The 23008-nt window shown below is 38.7% G+C and overlaps 1 protein-coding gene across 1 annotated transcript in view; it reads right to left on the reverse strand.

Moving 5' to 3' along the window:
- Window positions 1–23008, reverse strand: part of UNC13C (unc-13 homolog C) — a 520481-nt gene that overhangs the window by 404539 nt on the left and 92934 nt on the right. The gene's annotated exons all lie outside the window — the stretch shown is intronic.

The raw sequence follows: 23008 nt of genomic DNA on the forward strand, positions 1-23008 counted from the left end.
CTTCTGGCATACGGGTCTTAGATTTAAATATTAAATACACCTTTCTGTTGAGAAAACGTTTACGATTAGATCCGCCCCATTCAACCTTTTAGGATTCCTCCATTTGCAAAATGAAATGTTTCGATACATTAGATGCATTTGTTTCATTATCCTTTTGTGTTCTTGATATATGCTTATGTGAGGTACAACTCGCATACTGCAGGTTGCATACTGTGCAGCACCTCGTGAATATTACATACTTTGTGTTACAATTAATATAGTTCTTAATCTCCAAATATTCCACCCGTGTGTAAGCTTATGCTTGTTTTTAAAAAATCACAAACTGAACAAATATAACATCCTGTCGTGCATAACCAGCTATCCTTCCTGCATGTTGAAGAAAACATACTGAGTGGTAACAATTGACCCGGAGTTGGAGCACTTGTGCGTACATAATTGTACCCTTGTTATAGCACTTCATGAAGAATTTCATCTTGGGTCAGAATGGGTAAATACGTATTGATTATAGATACTACCTGCTTATATTCTGCACTATAGAGTATAATGTTGAAAAAGTGAGCAGCACAGACTAGTTCGCTGTTTTTACTTATTAGATGTTAGCATCTCATTACGATCTTTTTTTATCCACTATTATGTTGGCCCTATTAAGGACTCAATTTGGATAGCCTCCTTCTCAAATGGTTACATACTTTTTTTATCTTCTTGTTCAAAATCACCTATTTTATTCACAATCCTGCTCATAGCGATCATGTAGTGAGGAGAAATTGGGGTTGGGACCTCCGTTATAGTGATAGGTGGGGCTTCCAGCGATTATTCATTTATCTCCTATCCTGTGGATAGGTGATAAATGTGCATAGTGGGAAAACCCATTTAATTGCTTATATATTTATATGATAAAGTAGTTGACTTTGGATTAGAGCAGAACTTCCCTATATTTTTCTGCTGGGGTCTTACTAGCCAGAACATGTTGATGCCTCGCCTGTGAATGAACTCTATACCAAAATGTATCTAAATTTACAATTCTTTTACGGAATACAGTATAACATTAAAATAGGCATAAAAATGCTGCTAAACCAGAGATTGGTGCAGCCATATAAAGGCCAGACAGCATATGATCCCTCCTGACAAATCTGCCTCCCCAGCTGTGCCTTACCAACAACTCAGGGAAACCTTAGGGTGAGGCCACACGGAGAGGCCTGTGTGAGAGAACTCTATCACTATTTGTTGCTCACGTATGAGCTTATTGCTGCCCTCCTTGAAATGTTACTATAATGTGATCAATAATTTAAGCTTACTTGTTTACTTACGCACATTGCTGTACATACTAGAGTTGGTTTGTCTGGTACAGCAGCTCAGTCCTATTCATTTGAATGGGACTGAGCTGCATTTACAGACATAACCGCCACTATGGAAGATCCAAGGCCTCTTGATTCAGTTGACTGGCGGGCGTCCCAGGGTTTTGAAACCTCACCAATCAAATATTGAAAGCCTTCCTGAAAAAAAACTGCTACAGTGTCTGGATTTTTTCATAGGCTTTTTTTAGTTTTAAAAGTCTAGTTTAAGATATTTCCAGTTTTGGCTGAAAAAAAATAATTTTTTTGTAAAAGATACACAATGAACGCATTTACATTGATCAATATAGTAAAACTAGTACCACATAAAATTCCTTACAAATTTAGATTACAACCTATTACCATTGTAACTTGGACACATAACAAAACCTGCATATACACCACCAAAAAGTGAAAATTCGAGAAGAAATAGGAAAATTTCTAATATAAATATTTATAACATATGAGCTTCAACTGCTGGGAACCCCATGAATACCAAAAATAAGGGTTCAAGGGACCCCTTTTGTATACAAGTTGCCATGTATGAACAGGCACTCTCCATCATACTCTATAGGAGATATGAAAAAAGCTGAGTGAGCAAGAATGGCTGTTTCTGTTTCCATATCTCTAATATAGTATACACAATTCCCCATCTATGCAAACAAGGGACACAAGACCCCTGCTCTCTGGATTTGATGGATTCCCAATAGGTGCATCTCCACCAATTAAACATTTAGAACATACCCCCTCAATAGGAGGTAGCATGTTAGCTCCACATAACATTCAGTGTATACTTTTATCAGTTGGTATAGTATTAGTACCAACAGTTAAATTATATTAACACAAGACCATTAATAGGTCTATTAGAGGTTACAGCATAAGAGAGGAAACAAACATAACTATATTTGTAAAAAAAACAACTTCTGTTGTCTACTATCAAAGCAAGATTCCCTATATAGGGACAGCTCTTAAAGTGTCTTATAAAACTATTACATTTAATGTCATATGTCACATGGGAACATAATAAACCATGGAAGCAAATAAAAGAAAAAAATAGACCAAATTTTAGTTGACAATATTGATCAAAAAGCAATAGTAAAAAGAATAAAAATCTAAAGTTCAAAAAGGATCCAATGTAAACAATTAAAATGCATAAACACATTTCGAGGAAGTGAAATGATATGTGCCACAGGTCCTTCATGGCCAGGTTGTATAGTCAGTATTAGACACCTACAAATAGCTTTTTATTTTATTATTACTTTTTGATTAATATTGTCAATTAACATTTTGTGTCTATTTTTTGAATTTCATTTGATGGTTTATTATGTTCCATTGTGACATATGACATTAAATGTAATACTTTTATAAGACACCTTAAGAGTCGGTTATTGTAACTATTTGCTAATTGTTGGTTTTTGTGGATACCAGAAACCTATATTTTTACCAGTTCACTTGGTGTATTATTCATTTGTAGTTTCTATAGGTGAGCTGCCCAATCTTGGTATTTTCTGTACAACATTCTGTAACACAATACACGATTGGGTTATCACATTAAATAGTCCGGCTGACTTTCATTGTGGGGACTCTATCAGTACTTCTTTGACTCCTGCCTCCTATATAATTATCTTTTCCAATGACCACTGTGGTTATGCCAGTTGTTGGCTCCGAGCACACCAGGAACTCCCTGTGTGCAAGTGTATGGAATATAGTAAGAGTCACATATACAACTATATAACAGTATTTCACAAGGCAACTAATCAGCTCCATGCTGATGTTTTCTGAGTAGTTGATATTTTATTTGTGCACATTGGAGGAGCTTCTAGAATAACGGATACTTGAGCTGTTCCATCTCTGAAAGGGCTGTTAAGCCCCCACATTCAGGTATCCAGGTTTTGCACTATAAATTTAAAGCAAGCTGGGAGTAATGTACCCATAGAGAATATAAGTTAAGCTATTGCTTAGGTAAGTAAGACACATGTGTTAGAAAGCAGTGGCTTTTCTTTAAAGCTTCTGAAAGCTTGGAATCAGTTTTGAGTCAGCTGTTACCCGTAAAATCATTCTGCTTTATATATCAAGAAACCAACAACCTACTAGGTTAGTATTGTCCTAGCAACAACATTTCCTGATGCACAAAAGCAACTTTTTGCTTTTTAAGATATAGATGCCATATGGCTTTGTTTGTAATTCTGAACTATACAAAAATTTACTTTTTTCGGATGACTCAAATTTAGATTTATCTACAGTATGGTGGTTTGCGAAAAAGTACTCACTTTAGAGTAAAGAAATCTCAAGTAAAGAACATGTCATAAGTTCATGCTAGTTTTGTACAATGAAAGTATGAATGTTCACATTGCAAGAGAAAAATAGTGGCCTAGAAATATCCTATTCAGCAATTCTCATGTCAGAAATAGAATATACTGGAAAAAATACAGGATCTGTACACATCTGTGTCTTGCCTTCCATTTCTGATATAACGGATCTGATGCTAACAGATTGACATGGAAGCATGACTAATGGCAACAGATCCCACGGACTGTAATGGAATCCGCGGAAGTTCCACTTTGTTATTTCTTTTTCTACTTGAATCGGAGGGGAACTAAAGCCATGGGGATGTAGCAGAGGGTTTAATCTATGTTTCTTTCTGTATAAATGACAGGACAGAATAACATAGAGCCATGGTGACAAATCATTTTATGTGAATCTGCTAAAAGTAACTTGTCCTTATATAATAGTACACTCCTTCTGCTCTGTGCTAAAGCAATAGATACAAAGATATCGAAATCCACCCAGTATATTTAAAGAGAACATGTTACCTTACATTTGTTTATATTAGGTAATTACAGTAGCCTAATATTAATTTTACCAATATTTATCTTTAGTAGTATGTACAAGTATTTTTCATGGCATGGCTTTCAGAAATATGCAATGGATTTTGCTATTTAAAATACTTCAGTAGTTTACCTTAGTACTCATCAGCACGCACATTAACCCCTTCCCCCTGTCTTGTTTTTTGCGGGACAAGTTGTATTTTTTAATAGCACCATTTTGGGGTACATATTATTTATTGATTAACTTTTATAAACTTTTTTTTTGGGGGGGGAACGGAAATTGTGCCACTCTTTTTTGCGTCCTAAATCTACGCCGTTTACCGTGTGGTATAAATAACACAATAACTTTATTCAGCGGGTTGTTACGATTGCAACAATACCAAATTTGTATAGATTTTGTATGTTTTACTACTTTTACACAGTAAACACACTTTTTTTTCAAAATTATTTGGTTTTGTGACTCCATATTTGACGAGCCATAAATCTTTTATTGCTCCACCGATGCGGTTGTATGAAGGCTTTTTTTTTGCGGTCTTTTTGTAGTCTTTATTGGTACCATTTTGGAGTAGATGCGATTTTTGATCACTTTTTATCACATTTTTTTAAAGTCAGGATTCACAGAAAACAGCAATTTTTCCATTGTTTTTTATTTTATTTTTTTACGGCGTTCACCGTGCGGGTTAAATAATGTAATAGCTTTATAGTCATGTCGATACGGACATGGCGACACCAAATATGTGTAACTTTTTTGCTTTATTTTGGGTTTTTTAATAGTAAAGCATTTTGTAAGGGGAGAAAGTGGGTTTTTCATTTTTTTTCACATTTTTTTTATTAACTTTATTAAGCTTTTTTTTTTAACTTTTTTACTAGTCCTACTAGAGGACTTTAATATGCGATCATCCGATCGCTTTTATAATACACTGCAATACTTCTGTATTCCAGTGTATTACTGCCAGTCCGTTTAAAACAGACAGGCATCTGCTAGGCACTCACTACAAGCAGACCTGGGGGCCTTTATTAGGCCCCAGGCTGCCATTGGAGACACAGACACTCGGTGATCTCATCCAAAACCAGATCCAAAACCACTCAGATGTGGCGCTCGCTATTGAGCGCCGCATCTGATGGGTTAAACGGGTAAGATCGATACTAATGCCCTCAGCCCTTAGCTACCTCTGGCAGCTGAGAGCAGGGAGATTTAACGGCTCCCTGCTCTGTTTATTTATTCTGATGCAGTGCCGTGAAAAGGCCTATTGTATCAGAATAAAGCCCATTAGTGGCCGACGTGAAAAGGCTTATCGGCGGTCATAAAGAAGTTAAAGTCCCATTCATTTTGACAACTCAACAACATAGCTTAGAGACCCGAAGATCTCAGAGTTAGAAGCAGCATGTCGACTGTTCAGTTTTATTTCTACAGCACTACTGGCCACAACAGACAGGGAAATAACACAGGACAGATTAAATCCTGTGTGATTTCAACAATGATTACAAAGTCTTTTGAGAATGTTTAGATAGCGGAGCTTTGTTTGCTTGCTGTGTCTTTTGACTGAATGAAATGTAAATTATTAGGGCCTGTTCAGATCAGCGTCACTCCTCCTGTTGAGTGGTTTCATCTGACTTTTCCGTCGGTTAACTCCTCAACGGAAAGGCAAATATCAATGGAGACAGAAACATTGCTCAAGGTTTCTGTTTCTGTTGAAAGGTTAACCCGACGGAAACCTCAGACGGAATCCCTCAACAGAAAAGTAATGCTGATGTGGACACAGTCTTACGCTTTTCTGCGCAGAAATAAAAGTGTATCCTTTGTTTTTTATATACTCTACATTTTCTTGAAAAAAAACCTCTTGTAAAATATGACAATGCAATAAGGTAAATATACCTTTTTAAATTGAATGTGTCGCAAGAAAACAAGTTTTCTTTATACAAAAGTCTGACCTCTAGGGCCCCATCGGCCCTACTGTTCCTCCATATGCCTCTAATTTCATACAGAGGCATAAGGAGGGTGCAATCTTAGTAGTAACTGTGACTGAAGTGTTATTTAACAAGAAGGGAGAGTGACATGTTGGTGCTGGAGGTGTACATGGATGTGTGGTACCTTAATTGCACCCTCCCGTCTGGTCACACTGCCTATGCCTGTTTAGTATTCTGGCTAATGAGCCATTTTTTAGTGTTCAGAATTACCTCAATAAAATTCGTTTTTTAATGGTATATACAGGCAGTGATATGATTTCATATAGAGGTTTCTTCTTATGATCTCAAATGGAAGCTTATAGAAAAGAAATCATGCCATGTTCCATTGGATGTCTTTTTATGGAAATATTTCCACCTAGAAGTATTTTCTCTAGGTGAGAATACCTCTAAACAGACCCTATACAGCAGCAGATTGATTGCCTACAGCTCCGTAATATGCCTGCCGTACAGGCCCTATACACATGACTTTGTTATGTGCATGGAGCCTTATTCTGTATTTGTCACCACCACCATTGGTGCCGGGCTGGATATAAAAGTTTAAGGCGGGATTCACACGACAGGGTTTCCCAGCCGGGTGCCGGCCGTTCATAAATCGGCCGGCACCCGGCTATATTAGGAATAATAGACCCCTAATGGGGCTATTCACACGACCGTTTTTTTGACGGGCTGCGAAAACCGGCCGTCAAAAAATGGGACATGCCCTATTTTTGGCCGGGTGCCTGGCTCCCATAGAAGTCTATGGGGTCGGGTAATACACGGCCATCACCGGAATGTGTCCCGAGTGATGGCCGGGTCTACCGTCGCTCGTGCACTCTCTCCTCCTCCTCACAGCGCAGAGTGCATGTGAGGAGGAGGAGTTGATGCCATTCGGACGAATGGCTACGCTGGAGATACTGTGTGGCAGGACCGGGGTGTACAGCAGGTGGAAGGGAGCACTGCGCTGGCTCCCTTCCCCTGCTTGTTACGGTTCCCGACTGCTGGCTGTGTTTTTACGGCCAGCGGTCAGGGTCCTTAAAACCCGAGCCATAGACTTTTTACGGCTCGGGTTTTAACTTGCTGCCTGCGCGATCGGGCATCTGAATGTCGGGTCTCTGGCTGTCAGAGACTGCCGGGGACCCTGAGGCGAGGATAGAAGCAGCTTTCGTTGCTTCTGTCTTCTCCGATGTCTTTTTACACAGCGTTTAATGAACGCTGTGTATAGGAATAGAGACAGCAGCAGCGGCGCTGTCTCTATTCCTCCCGGTGATCATATGACTGGTCACATGATCGCCGGGTGCCGTTAGTGACAGACTGCTGCTGGGTCTTACTAGACCCAGCACAGCCCTATTAGTGACAATCGTCACTATGAGAGGGCTGATTTCCCCTGTAACTGGGGCTGCTGTGCAGCCCCAGTTACAGGGGAAAAGCCTGGTGTAAAAGAAAGAAAAAAAATATTAAAAGTTCCAAAAAGGTATTTTTTGACCTTTGAGGGACAGACCATAATAATAAAAAAATAAGTAAAGTGCAAAAAATTCATCCGATTAAAAAACGGTCAGGTAAAAAACCGGATGCAAATCGGGTCCAAATCGACCGGTAAAAACGGCAAGACGGCCCGGAACGGAATCGGAACGGATGCAAACCGGCCGGGAAAATCGGACCCTGTCGTGTAAATGAGGCCTAAACCTTTTGCTATCCTGTTTGAAAAGACTCACCCACTGTGTCGCTTATGTAATGTGCTGTCATTTTGTTACATGTCTGCATATGCCTGATGTTATAAAATGTTCTTATGAATAGAACAAAAAAATTGTCCTAAACATGCTCACACAGAGATCACCCTATTTTCAGATCATTTGGGCTAGGCTCACATCCATTTCACAATTTCTTATGCAACAGATCCAAACAAGATCCAAGTAAAAAAATCTGAAAATGTGTGAGTAACCCTAATCAGTACATATCAAATGCCATATTTACAAAAGCCCAAATATGTCAGAAAAAAAAGGTTGGAGATTCAGAGTTACACCAAGCGGGACTCATTTATCAACATTTTCTGCTACTTTTCTAATAAAAATAGTTCCTGAAAACATTGCTAGGTCCAACCTTTAATTGTTTTTAGCCCACGCTGTAGTGCACCATGTTGATGAATCGGGTTTATGCTGGATGGGAAGACATATTGGTGCCCCACTTTCTGGGTGCACTAGTATTGATAAATCTCCCACAATATGCATCAAAAACATAAAGCTAAATTGCTAATAATAATAAACTTTATGTTACGTATATTCAAATTTGATATATCTGACATGTTTCAAGGAGCCAGCGAATAACGAAATCTTAATTTAAGGAAAAAAATTATTGTAATTGCCTTAAAATGTTCATAAATTTTAACCTAAACTATTTATATCAGCAATAATAAAATGTTACCTTAACTTATTACATAAAGGCAAAGGAAGTCCAGGACAGAAGCAACTTTATTGTATCAGAAACAGATGTATTATCATTTATTTTAACAATACAACTAATAGTGGACATGTACTTTGTAGTAGTAATATGTGCAATTTTCAGTCCAGAATATTTGTCGTTGGACAAACACGATTGCACTGTGCACATAAATTTTCTCCTAATTCACATTGATGTAAATAAATACTTTATAAGCTAGAACAGCAAGAGCTTCACATTACACAGTGGGCTGTTTTAGATATACTCTGGGCGAATTAATCACACTGTCATAAATGTAAAACTAATGCAAGAGTCTCCTGGAAATCGTTGCAGGTGATTTGCAGTATATTAAAAGAGTAACCGTCGTTTCAGGTATTTTACAGAATCAGCTGTCATGTGCGTACATGAGTAATCACACTATTTCTGACCATTATATAAGTTGTATCTGCATTTTTCAGAAGTTGTGTGTGTGTGTGTGTATATCTGCCTTTGTCTCTCTGCACCAGCTCCCTTCTTCTACTCCCCCTCCCCTCTCCTTAGACATCTATGAGCTGCAGTTGTAGTCTGATCTCTAAATGAAGCTGATAATCCATCATCATCACTACCTCACTGTAGACTGATTTTTCCACTGAATTGAAAGTGAGTGATCAGAGCAGTTTGATCAGTGCAGGAGGCAGGCGAGGGGGAAAAGAAATATGAGAAGTTAAACTAGATATATTACAAAGTTCCTTATCTTGCCTTTAACTATTGATTTATATTATGTATTTATATATTGATTTATATTATGGGAACAACATTGAAACAATGGTTTGAGGTCTTTTAGATAAGCAATTATTGTGTAAAATTTCAAAATATCAAGTAAAAGTTCTCAATCATTGGCCAGTGTTAACATGTGCAGCGATTGCACGATCAATGAAAAATTGCTTATATGCTTATGATGATATAAAAATTATTTTTTGACCTTTGAGGGACAGACCATAATAATAAAAAAATAAGTAAAGTGCAAAAAATTTATCCGATTAAAAAACGGTCAGGTAAAAAACCGGATGCAAATCGGGTCCAAATCGACCGGTAAAAACGGCAAGACGGCCCGGAACGGAATCGGAACGGATGCAAACCGGCCGGGAAAATCGGACCCTGTCGTGTAAATGAGGCCTAAACCTTTTGCTATCCTGTTTGAAAAGACTCACCCACTGTGTCGCTTATGTAATGTGCTGTCATTTTGTTACATGTCTGCATATGCCTGATGTTATAAAATGTTCTTATGAATAGAACAAAAAAATTGTCCTAAACATGCTCACACAGAGATCACCCTATTTTCAGATCATTTGGGCTAGGCTCACATCCATTTCACAATTTCTTATGCAACAGATCCAAACAAGATCCAAGTAAAAAAATCTGAAAATGTGTGAGTAACCCTAATCAGTACATATCAAATGACATATTTATAAAGCCCAAATATGTCAGAAAAAAAAGGTTGGAGATTCAGAGTTACACCAAGCGGGACTCATTTATCAACATTTTCTGCTACTTTTCTAATAAAAATAGTTCCTGAAAACATTGCTAGGTCCAACCTTTAATTGTTTTTAGCCCACGCTGTAGTGCACCATGTTGATGAATCGGGTTTATGCTGGATGGGAAGACATATTGGTGCCCCACTTTCTGGGTGCACTAGTATTGATAAATCTCCCACAATATGCATCAAAAACATAAAGCTAAATTGCTAATAATAATAAACTTTATGTTACGTATATTCAAATTTGATATATCTGACATGTTTCAAGGAGCCAGCGAATAACGAAATCTTAATTTAAGGAAAAAAATTATTGTAATTGCCTTAAAATGTTCATAAATTTTAACCTAAACTATTTATATCAGCAATAATAAAATGTTACCTTAACTTATTACATAAAGGCAAAGGAAGTCCAGGACAGAAGCAACTTTATTGTATCAGAAACAGATGTATTATCATTTATTTTAACAATACAACTAATAGTGGACATGTACTTTGTAGTAGTAATATGTGCAATTTTCAGTCCAGAATATTTGTCGTTGGACAAACACGATTGCACTGTGCACATAAATTTTCTCCTAATTCACATTGATGTAAATAAATACTTTATAAGCTAGAACAGCAAGAGCTTCACATTACACAGTGGGCTGTTTTAGATATACTCTGGGCGAATTAATCACACTGTCATAAATGTAAAACTAATGCAAGAGTCTCCTGGAAATCGTTGCAGGTGATTTGCAGTATATTAAAAGAGTAACCGTCGTTTCAGGTATTTTACAGAATCAGCTGTCATGTGCGTACATGAGTAATCACACTATTTCTGACCATTATATAAGTTGTATCTGCATTTTTCAGAAGTTGTGTGTGTGTGTGTATATCTGCCTTTGTCTCTCTGCACCAGCTCCCTTCTTCTACTCCCCCTCCCCTCTCCTTAGACATCTATGAGCTGCAGTTGTAGTCTGATCTCTAAATGAAGCTGATAATCCATCATCATCACTACCTCACTGTAGACTGATTTTTCCACTGAATTGAAAGTGAGTGATCAGAGCAGTTTGATCAGTGCAGGAGGCAGGCGAGGGGGAAAAGAAATATGAGAAGTTAAACTAGATATATTACAAAGTTCCTTATCTTGCCTTTAACTATTGATTTATATTATGTATTTATATATTGATTTATATTATGGGAACAACATTGAAACAATGGTTTGAGGTCTTTTAGATAAGCAATTATTGTGTAAAATTTCAAAATATCAAGTAAAAGTTCTCAATCATTGGCCAGTGTTAACATGTGCAGCGATTGCACGATCAATGAAAAATTGCTTATATGCTTATGATGATATAAAAATTATCGTTTGTCGGTGGTACATCCCCTCATGTACACAGCCATAGTCATAGTCGTTAGCAAAAGTAACAGAACGTGTTGACATTTTTGCCATGGGGTGTTAAATTCTCAAAGGAGCAAAGACAAGTGATCTCAAAAGCGATCAATAAAAAACTATCCTTATATTGTTGATCGGCAGTCGACCCTTACTCTTTAAGAGAACCCTTCCCTAAAAAAGTATTGACAAATCTGCAACTCAATGCTTAGGAGGGTGAAACATTCCTTTTTCTGCATTTTACTTCATCTTACATTTAGTGAAGTCTAGCAACAGCAATTGTCAGGCCTAATTTAGTAGACAAAGAAAAGCAACTATTATGCTCCACCTTTCATAAACATTACACTTTTTGCCAATCACACTATCGTCTTAAATCAATGAATTCTCAATAAAAGGCAAAACGGCAAAAAGAAAAAATATTTCCAAAATCTTATTACAGTCGGGGTATGTTCCCGCGGGCTATTTTCGGCCGTTTTTCGGGCCGACAAATGGCGGAAAAATCAGAAGCAGAACGCCTCCAAACATCTGCCCATTGATTGCAATGGAAAAAGCGGCTCTCTGTTCCCATGGGCTGTTTTATTACGCGGCCATTTTAAAAAACGGCCGGGTAAAAATACAGCCGCAAAAAAGAAGTGCAGGACACTTCTTGGGACGTTTTTGAAGCCGTTTTTCACTGACTCTATTGAAAACAGCTCCAAAAACGGCCGTAAAAAACGCTGCGATAAACGCAAGTGGCTTAAAAAACGTCTGAAAATCAGGAGCTGTTTTCCCTTGAAAACAGCTGCGTATTTTCAGATGTTTTTGGTGAAGCGTGTGAACATACCCTCACATGTAATTTAAATTTCTCCTTTTAAAGCGATTGTACAGGATTAGAAAAACAGGGCTGTTATCTTACAAAAACAGTGATACAATTCATGAACAGGTGTTGCACTGTTTTTGGGAAAAAAGCAACATGTTTTTCTAATACTGTACAGCTCCTTAACCCCTTCGCGCTCAGGTCAGTACTATTACGTCGCGCTAAGTACATCGTTCGCGCTCAGGTCAGTAATAGTACTGACCTGAGTAAACACGGCGCCATTTAATCCCGGCGCGTGCTTGAGCTGTGATAACTGCTGTTTCTGACAGCATGCTATCACAGCTTAGTGTGCAGGGAGCGATCGTGGTGGTCCCCGCCGATTAACCCCTTAGAAGCCGCGTTCAATAGCGATCGCGGCTTCTTAGGGGTTAAGCTGCCATCGCCGGCCTGCTACACGATAGCGGGCCGTGATGGCTACTATGGCAACCAGAATCTTAACAATGGACTCTGGCTACGCCATCGACGGAAGCCTAGTGGGTCCCGACAGAATCAGGACCCACTATGCTTGCTGTCAGCGAACAGCTGACAGCTCTAATACACTGCACTACGTATGTAGTGCAGTGTATTAGAATAGCGATCAGAGCTTCCTACCCTCATGTCCCCTACTGGGACAAAGTAAAAAAAGTGTAAAAAAGTAAAAAAAAGTTGTGTAAAAATAAGAAAATAAAAGATTTAAAAGTAATAAAAGTAAAAGTCCCCCTTTTTCCCTTATCAGTTCTTTATTATTAATAAAAATATATAAACAAATAAACTATACATAATTGGTATTGCCGCGTCCGTAACGCCCTGAACTACAAAACGATGTCGTTATTTATCCCGCGCGGTGAACGCCGTAAGAGAAAATAATAATAAACCGTACCACAATCACAATTGTTTGGTCACTTCACCTCCCAAAAAATGGAATAAAAAGAGATCAAAAAGTCGGATGTACCTAAAAATGGTACTGATCGAAACTACAGTTCGTTACGCAAAAAATAAGTCCTCGCACGACTTTCCTGATGGAAAAATAAAACAGTTATGGCTCTTAGAATAAGGTAACACAAAAAATAAATTATATTTTACAAAATGTATTTTATTGTGCAAACGCCATAAGACATAAAATAAAACTATAAACATCTGGTATCGCCGTAATCGTATCGCCCCGCAGAATAAAGTGAATATGTCATTTATAGCGCACGGTGAACGCTGTAAAAATTTTTTAATAAAAAACAATAGTAAAATTGCTGTTTTTTTAGTCACCACGCCACCTAAAATTAGAATAAAAACTGATCAAAAAGTCGCATGCACCCCAAGAAAACTACAATGGATTCCCCAAGGTCTCTAGTTTCCAAAAAGGGGTCACTTTTGGGGGGTTTCCACTGTTTTAGCACCACAAGACCTCTTCAAACCGGACATGGTGCCTAATAAATTAAATTAAATTAATTAAATGTCACCTCTACTTTGCTCTAAATTCCTGTGAAACACCTAAAGGGTTAATAAACTTTTTAAATGCTGTTGTGAATACTTTGAGGGGTCTAGTTTCTGAAATGGGGTGTTTGATAAGGGTGTCTAATATATGGGCCCCTCAAAGCAACTTCAGAACTGAACTGTAACCTAAAAAAAATAAATAAAATGAGGCAATACTTCGCTTCTTACATTATACTCATAATGAGCCGTGCCCACCCCGAGATGACCCCAGTTTTGACCGTTTGTATAAACGGAGACCCCTATTAGACCATTTCAGTGCCCGGTTTTCCCAGCATTCACCCCCGAGAAGTGTATTTCTATAGATGAATCCCTGGTACATTTGAAAGGGAGGCTTCAATTCCGCGAGTACCTGCCGGGTAAGAGGGCAAGGTATGGCGTGAAGATGTATAAGCTGTGCGAGAGTGCATCAGGGTATACCTACAAATTTAGGATATATAAAGGGAAGGACACCAGTACTCAGCCCCCAGAATGCCCCCCCTTACTGGGAGTTAATACAAAAATTGTGTGGGATTTGGTGCACCCACTGCTGGACCAGGGTTACCACCTCTACCTGGATAATTTTTATACCAGCGTCCCACTCTTCAACTGCCTCGCTTCCAGAAGTCCTGCGGCATGCGGCACTGCTAGAAGAAATCTGAGAGGCCTCCCTAAGACTCTGCTTGGGCAAACACTCAGAAGGGGTGAGAGCAGGGCACAATCTAGCAGCAACATATTGTGTGTCAAGTACAAGACCAGGGAGATGCCACACCAGTACCCATGTACCTGTACGAGGTACCAGTACAGGGATCCCCAAACTAGACTGCATCCTGGACTACAATAGGTACATGGGAGGGGTGGACTTGTCAGATCAAGTCCTGAAGCCTTACAGTACTTCTGGAAGCGGGGCCACAGGCATCGTACCAGGGCAACACTTTTTAGGAGAAGTTCCCCAAACTGGCAAGAAGGGAAAAAGTCAAAAGAGGTGCAGAGTCTGCTATAAGAGGGGGATAAGGAAGGACACAATATATCAATGTGACGCGTGTCCCGAAAAACCAGAGCTCTGTATGAAAGAGTGTTTTAAAATTTATCATCCATCCCTTTATTTTTAATTTACCCCAGTTTTACTCGCTCTGATCCACTTCGCACAGCTTACCCCTCCTCATCTTTCCCCTCTGAGCCCTGCTGTGTGCCCAGGCAGCTGATAACAGCCACATGTAGGGTATTGCCGTACCTGGGAGAGCCAACATTACAGTTTATGAGGTGTATATCTCCGGTGGCGCATGCTGGGCACAATATATCGGACACTGAATTGGCATATATGTATAGAAAATTGCAAATTTCACTCTGCACCAACTGCTGCACATTATCTTTTACACAATACCTGTGGGGTCAAAATGCTCACTACACCTCTAGATAAATGCCTTAACGGGTGTAGATTTTAAAACAGGGTCACTTCTTGGGGGTTTCAACTGTACTGGTACCTTAGGGGCTTCTGCGTACAAGACTTAGCACCAGAAAAGCTCCAGTAGGCCAAATGGTGGTCCTTTCCTTCTGAGCCCTGCCGTGTGCCCAGGCAGCTAATAACAGCCACATGTAGGGTATTGCCGTACCCGGGAGAGCCCACATTACAGTTTATGGGGTGTATGTCTCCGGTGGCACATGCTGGGCACAATATATCGGACACTGACATGGCATATATATAGAAAATTGCAAATCTCACTCTGCACCATCTGCTGCGCATTATCTTTTACACAATACCTGTGGGGTCAAAATGCTCACTACACCTCTAGATGAATTCCTTAAGGGGTGTCGTTTTTAAAACGGGGTCACTTCTCGGGGGTTTCAACTGTACTGATACCTCAGGGGCTTCTGCACACACGACTTAGCACCAGAAAATTCCCAGTAGGCCACATGGTGGTCCTTTCCTTCTGAGCCCTCCTATGGGCCCAAACTGCAGTTTATCACCACAAATTGGGCAACAAAATGCGGTATTTTATTCCTTGTGAAAATAAGAAATTTTGAGCCAAAACTACCTATTATTGGAAAAAATATATTTTTTTTTAATTCACAGCCCAATTCAAATAAATTCTGTGAAAAAACTGTGGGGTCTAAATGGTCACAACACCCATAAATAAATTCTTTGAGGGGTGTAGTTTCCAAAATGGGGTGACTTCTGGTGGGTTTCCATTGCTTTGATACCTTTGGGGCTCTGCAAATGCGACATGGCACCCGAAAACCAATCCAGCAAAATCTGGGCTCCAAAGAACACATAGCGCTCCTTTCCTTCTGAGGCCTCACATGGGCCCAAACGGCAGTTTATCACCACAAATGGGGTATTGCCGCACTCAGGACAAATTGGGCAACAAATTGGGGTATTTTATTCCTTGTGAAAATAAGAAATTTTGAGCCAAAACTACCTCTTATTGGAAAAAATTACATTTTTTTGAATTCACAGCCCAATTCAAATAAATTCTGTGAAAAAACTGTGGAGTCTAAATGGTCACAACACCCATAAATGAATTCCTTGAGGGGTGTAGTTTCCAAAATGGGGTCACTTCTGGTGGGTTTCCATTGCTTTGATACCTTTGGGGCTCTGCAAATGCGACATGGCACCCGAAAACCAATCCAGCAAAATCTGGGCTCCAAAGAACACATAGCGCTCATTTCCTTCTAATACCTCCCATGGGCCCAAACGGCAGTTTATGACCACAAATAGGATATTGCCGCACTCAGGACAAATTTGGAAACAAAATGGGGTATTTTATTTGTTGTGAAAATAAGACATTTTGAGCCAAAACTACATCTTATTGGAAAAAAGTTTTTTTTTTAAAATTCACAGCCCAATTCAAATAAGTTCTGTGAAAAAACTGTGGGGTCTAAATGGTCACAACACCCATAAATAAATTCCTTGAGGGGTTTTGTTTCCAAAATGGGGTCACTTTTGGTGGGTTTCCATTGCTTTGATACCTCTGAGGCTCTGCAAATGTGACATGGCACCCGAAAACCAATCCAGCAAAATCTGGACTCCTAAGAACACATAGCGCTCCTTTCCTTCTGAGGCCTCCCATGGGCCCAAACAGCAGTTTATCACCACAAATGGGGTATTGCCACACTCAGGACAAATTGGGCAACAAAATGGGGCATTTTGTTCCCTGTGAAAATAAGAAATTCTGATCAAAAATGACATCTTATTGGAAAAATTGTCATTCTTTTAATTTCACAGCCCAATTCAAATACGCGCTGTGAAAAAACTACGGTGTCAAAATGGATAACAATAACCATAAATTAATTCCTTGAGGGGTGCAGTTTCCAAAATGGGGTCAGTTTTGGGGGATTCCTACTGTTTTGGCACCTCAACACCTCTCCAAACCTGGCATGCTGCCTAAAATATATGCTAATAAAAAAGCACCACCAAAATGCACTAGGTGCTTCTTTGCTTCTGGGGCTTGTGTTTTAGTCCACGAGCGCACTAGAGCCACATGTGGGACATTTCTAAAAACTGAAGAATCTGGACAATACATATTTAGTTGTGTTTCTCTGGTAAAACCTTCTTTGTTACAGAAAAAAAATAGAATAAAATTGAAATTCAGAAAGAAAAATGAAATTTGCAAATTTTGCTTTAATTCCTGTGAAATGCCTGAAGGGTTAAAAAACTTTCTAAATGCTGTTTTGAATACTTTGAGGGGTCTAGTTTTTAAAATGGGGTGCTTTATGGGGGTTTCTAATACATAGGCCCCTCAAAGCCTCTTCAGAACTGAACAGGTACCTTAAAAAAAGGCTTTTGAAATTTTCTTAAAAATATGAGAAATTGCTGTTTATGTTCTAAGCCTTGTAACGTCCAAGAAAAATAAAAGAATGTTCAAAAAACGATGCCAATCTAAAGTAGACATATGGGAAATGTGAACTAGTAACTATTTTGGGTGGTATAACCGTCTGTTTTTCAAGCAGATGCATTTAAATTCTGAAAAATGCTATTTTTTCTAAATTTTCTCTAAATTTTGCAATTTTTCTCAAATAAAGACTGAATATATCGACCAAATTTTACCACGAACATGAAGCCCAAAGTGTCACGAGAAAACAATCTCGGAATCGCTTGGATAGGTTTAAGCATTCCGACGTTATTACCACAAAGTGAAATATGTCAGATTTGAAAAATGGGCTCTGAGCCTTAAGGCCCAAACTAGGCTGCGTCCTTAAGGGGTTAAACTTATGGGACTTTATGCAGAACAACCACCTTTACAAAATGGGTGCCAGAAATCTACGATTCAGGAACAGGAATTATTGTAGGTCAAAGAAAAACATTGCTCTTGAATACCATTAACAATATGATTTGAGAGGGACATAGTGTGTAGGGATGCACCCCATTGACCAGGGGAAAGGTAACACCCAGTTGTCAATTAATTCATGAATTTTCAGGAAGAATAAGGCTATGTTCACACGGAGTATTTTGCAGAGTTTTTGGACGTGGAAACCGCGTCGCAAGACTCGGCAAAAACTGCCTCGCGGGAAAAAGAAGCGACATGCCCTATCTTCGGGCGTTTACGCCTCTGACCTCCCATAGACTTCAATGGGAGGCAGAGAAAGCGTATTTCACTGTGTTTTATGCCCTCGACGCTCAATGGCCGCGGGCAAAAAAACGGCGCGAAAATCGGCGTGCAGGGAGAGGAAAATCTGCCTCAAAGTTCCAAACGGAATTTTGAGGCAGATATTCCTCCTCCAAAATACTCCGTGTGAACATAGCCTAATTGAGGAATGGCACAACGCAGAGTTAATAGAAAAGATTAATCTTAATGGAAAATGTATGAATTAACTTATGCATGTTCTGACGTGGTGGAATTGTTGTTGATTTCCGCTGCGGACAGTCCACAGTGGAAATCTGCAGCAGCCGTTTTTTTCCATTGGCTTCTATAACTTTTTAGGTAACTTAGGTAAGACGTTGCGGAAAATAACAGTGCAGAATTTAGGCTGCGGTGCAGAATTTTCACTCTGCAGCATGCACATTCTGTTGCGGGAAAAGAAGTGGAATTTCACTGTGGATTTCAGCCTTTAAGGCTGAAATCTGCGGCAAGTCCGCGATGATATCCACAACATCTGAATTACCTGTCAAATATGCAAATGTTGCTGCAGATTCATTGCGTAATTGCAGCAACATTTGCAGCGGATAAATTCTGCCACGTCTGAACATGCCCTTATACAGACATACAGACAGTGGAATAGAGGGAATAGAGCTAAACTGCTACCTGGTTCAAATGAAAGTTAATACAAAAATGGTAAAGCAAAGTATTGCCGATTAAGTTTCTCAACTTTGCAACTTCATTTAAAATCTGAAATTTTGTTAAAAGGTGGAATTTGCTTTAAGTGCGGTTTGGAGGCTTGGGGAAGACAATATTTTGCTAATAGGGAAGAAGGCAAGTAAGCAATTAAAATATGTAGGATGCAGCTCTAACATACCATATGTATTATGAGCAAATACTTATATAAACTTGAAATAACTTTATGTTTCAAATATAAAAAAAATATGAAAAAAGTAAAAAAACTAAATAGAATAAATAAATATAGAACTAGACAATGTGAAAGCATAATGTAATACATTATGAAGAAACTCAGACTTATTCTGTACAGATAGATTATTTTCTATCTAACTCTGCTGCCCTCCTTATTCTCCTCACCCACAGTAAAATATCAGCTTTTATTTTACAGATTCCTGCTACCACTAAGGAATGTTGCATATCCGAAGACAACAGTAAAGCTTATGTCATTGAGTAAAACATAGCAAGAAAATATTCCTCTGAAAACGGTTGTTGTGTTGGGCACATTAAAAACCAAATCTTTTAGTAATAGCAGTAAGGACATTACTATCATGATCCTAGTGATAAGGTCCAAAGTGGCTAGAATCCCAACTGTTCTAGAATAGTTTACCTAGGTCGTTACAATTTAAGTACCAAATGAATGCATTTCTGCCATTGTTCAGAAATGATTTAGTGTATCTTATATTAAGGTGGAATACCAGAGCACGTATCATCAAAGAATGCAAAACTGAAAACCATGCCTCAGACACGGTCATGACTAGAACAACCCACAAAGAAAAATGCAGGATCATACGGGTGCAACTAATAGTGCAGGTAAAAGTCACAAGATCACAAGGATCATAAGTTTAAAAAAAAAAATGTAATAAACGTATCATGTGTTTCGAGGTTGTACTGGCCTTTTCCTCAGGTACAGGAAGGTTCTTCAGATAAACTTTAAGAGACCAGTACGACCTTAAAACATGTAGTACGTCAATTACAATTTTTTAACTTCGGATCCTTGTGATCGTGTGGCTTTTACCTGCACTACTATTTGTCCCCGTATTATTCTACATTTTGTTTTGTTTTTGGATTAGATTTAAGGTCTCGGTTATAAGGCCTGCAGGCTGGAGCAGTGACCTCATGTTTTAAAGGAAGCATTACCTACCACACGTTTATCGGAGTTGTGCCTGCCTTTTGCACAAATCTATCAGGGGATCGCATTTTATATATTTTTCATGCAATTAACGCTGGTCTTTGCTTACTACATTATGGAGCGCTTTCCATTATTTTATCTATTCTATGAATAGAACAACAGCCCATTTGTACAGTGGGCCACAGTCCATGTGATATTGCCGAGAACGGAACATAGAAACAAAACTATTTTAATACCTAAAGGCATTGTGTTAAACAGGTGTTACATTAGAAGACGTTTTATTTTTGACAGGTGCATAAAAATTATTTCGATTTGGAGCAGGAGTTTTCTTACAAGGCGGCTTGATTGGCATGTTTTCTTTAAGACAAAAAAAAGATTTTCTTTGCAAGATTTAGAGCTAAGTTGGATAGAAGTCTGAATATTTATTGGAAATATAATTTTTGTTTCTGCTGTAACACTGAGTGCATCATGTTTCTGTCACCAGCTATTTTTAATATGAACCTGTCATGTATTTGACAAGATCCTAACATGTAACCCTAGCTCTACTTCTAACTACTTCTTTAAAGGAAAATGCTTTCCCCCTTTTAGACAAGGTTTGCCAATTGCAGTTTTGGTGTGGTATTTGAAGCATTTTTTTTTTCCAACCAAAACCAGGAGTGTATAAAAAAGAAAAAGAAGAAGTTTAAGTACTCCTTATAACTTTTCTTTTGTTTAGAATCTACTGACATTTTAGCAAAAATAAATATAAACCCAAAACGACACCACAATTGTGCTGTGTGAACAAGGCCTTCCAATTGAAACCAGATACAGCTTATCTTTAGTTTAACTTATCTTTAATTCCACAGGTTTTGGAGTACGTGAACTCTTGTCTATGTTTTTGAGTTTTCTGGGCAGCAGTATTCACACTACAATTTACATTTTGCTGAAAAACATGATGGGTTTTGTTACAGTTCACTCAAATGGCTGGTGGCCCCCTACTATTTGGCTGATTTTTTTTCCAAAAGACTCACCTACCATTTAAAGCTACTGAGTGGCCCTCAGTACAAATGTCTGCATGAACAGTTAAGTACAAAAGTTATTAAGATGCCATGCTTTCACCTTTGTACATATGAACAAATGACTATGGACTAGTTCTTTAAAATGTGGGTCAAGCGCAAACAATTTTCTCACACAATAACTTCACACTTATGGTGTGGTATTCTTTAAAAATGTAACTATCTCCAACAAAGCTGTAATTTATGTAAAATTACAAAATTAATAAATAGTTTTTTTATAAACAAAAATATATGGGTGACATGTTTAACCCCTTAATGACCGGGCCATTTTGCACGTTAATGACCAAGGATTATTTTTTGTTTTTTCATGGTCGCATTCCAAGAGTCGTAACTTTTTTTTTATTCCGTCGACATAGCCGTATAAGGGCTTGTTTTTTGCGGGACGAGTTGTATTTTGTAATTGTACCATTTTTAGATGCTTACAATATATTGATTAACTTTTATTAACTTTATTTTAGGAGAGAATTGAAAATAAGCAGCTATTCCAGCATTAATTTTCACGTTATAAATTTACGCCGTTTACTATGCAGCGTAAATAACATGTTAACTTTATTCTATGGGTCGGCACGATTACGGGGATATCAAATATGTAAAGGTTTTATATGTTTTCCTACGTTTGCACAATGAAAAACCTTTTAGAAAGAAAATTACTTGTTTTTGCATTGCCGCGTTCCAAGAGCCGTCATTTTTTTATTTTTCCATCGATGTGGCCGTATATGGGCTTGATTTTTGCGGGCCAATGTGTCGTTTTCATTAGTACTATTTTGGGGTACATAGGACTTATAGATTAACTTTTATTTAATTTTTTATGGGGGGAATGGGAGAAAAGAAAGAATTTTGCCGTTGTTTTTTGCGTTTTTTTTTTACGCCGTTCATCCGGCGGTTTAATTAATGTGTTCATTTTATTGGTCAAGTTGTTACGATCGCGGGGATACCATATATGTGTATGTGTTATTTGTTTTGACACTTTTACTGAATAAAACCACGTTTTGGGCAAAAAAAGTAGTTTTATTTGATTTTGACTGTAATTAATTGGTTTTTTTTTCACAAACTTTATTTAACTGATTGACATTTTTTTTTTAGTCCCACCAGGGGACTTCACTATGCGATGTGCCGATCGCATATATAATGCTTTGGTATACTTCGTATACCAAAGCATTATTGCCTGTCAGTGTAAAACTGACAGGCAACCTGTTAGGTCATGCCTCCGGCATCACCTAACAGGCAGTTGCTGAAGACAGACCTGGGGGTCTTTGTTAGACCCTGGCTGTCATGGAAACCCGACGGCGACCCGCGATTTGTTTGCGGGGGGCGCCGATCGGGTGACAGAGGGAGCTCCCTTCCTCTGTCAAACACATTAGATGCCGCTGTCACTATTGACAGCGGCATTTAATGTGTTAAACTGCCGGAATCGGAGCGCGATTAGATTCCGGCAGTTGCAGCAGGAGCCAGGCTGAGTATAACAGCCGTGCTCCTGCCGCTGATCGCGTGGGTACACTGGCAGTACCCACGCCATCACAGGACGGATATATCCGTCCTCCTGCGCGAACTAGCAGCTGCTGAGGACGGATATATCCGTCCTTCGGCGTTAAGGAGTTAATACTTCTGCAAAGTCTATGTCTGGGAAGTGCCCTAGTCAAGCACAAGTAGAACTACTGGATCTTCTGAGACAAAATCAAAATGCCTATATACTTTCTATACCAGTGATACCTGTATATATAGTTGTATTTCAGGTTTTCATAGATCGGCGCATTGAATCGGTATTTATCGGCACGCCCAGTGT

The sequence above is a fragment of the Rhinoderma darwinii genome, chromosome 3 (genome assembly GCF_050947455.1).
Source record: "Rhinoderma darwinii isolate aRhiDar2 chromosome 3, aRhiDar2.hap1, whole genome shotgun sequence".
Taxonomy (NCBI): domain Eukaryota; kingdom Metazoa; phylum Chordata; class Amphibia; order Anura; family Rhinodermatidae; genus Rhinoderma; species Rhinoderma darwinii.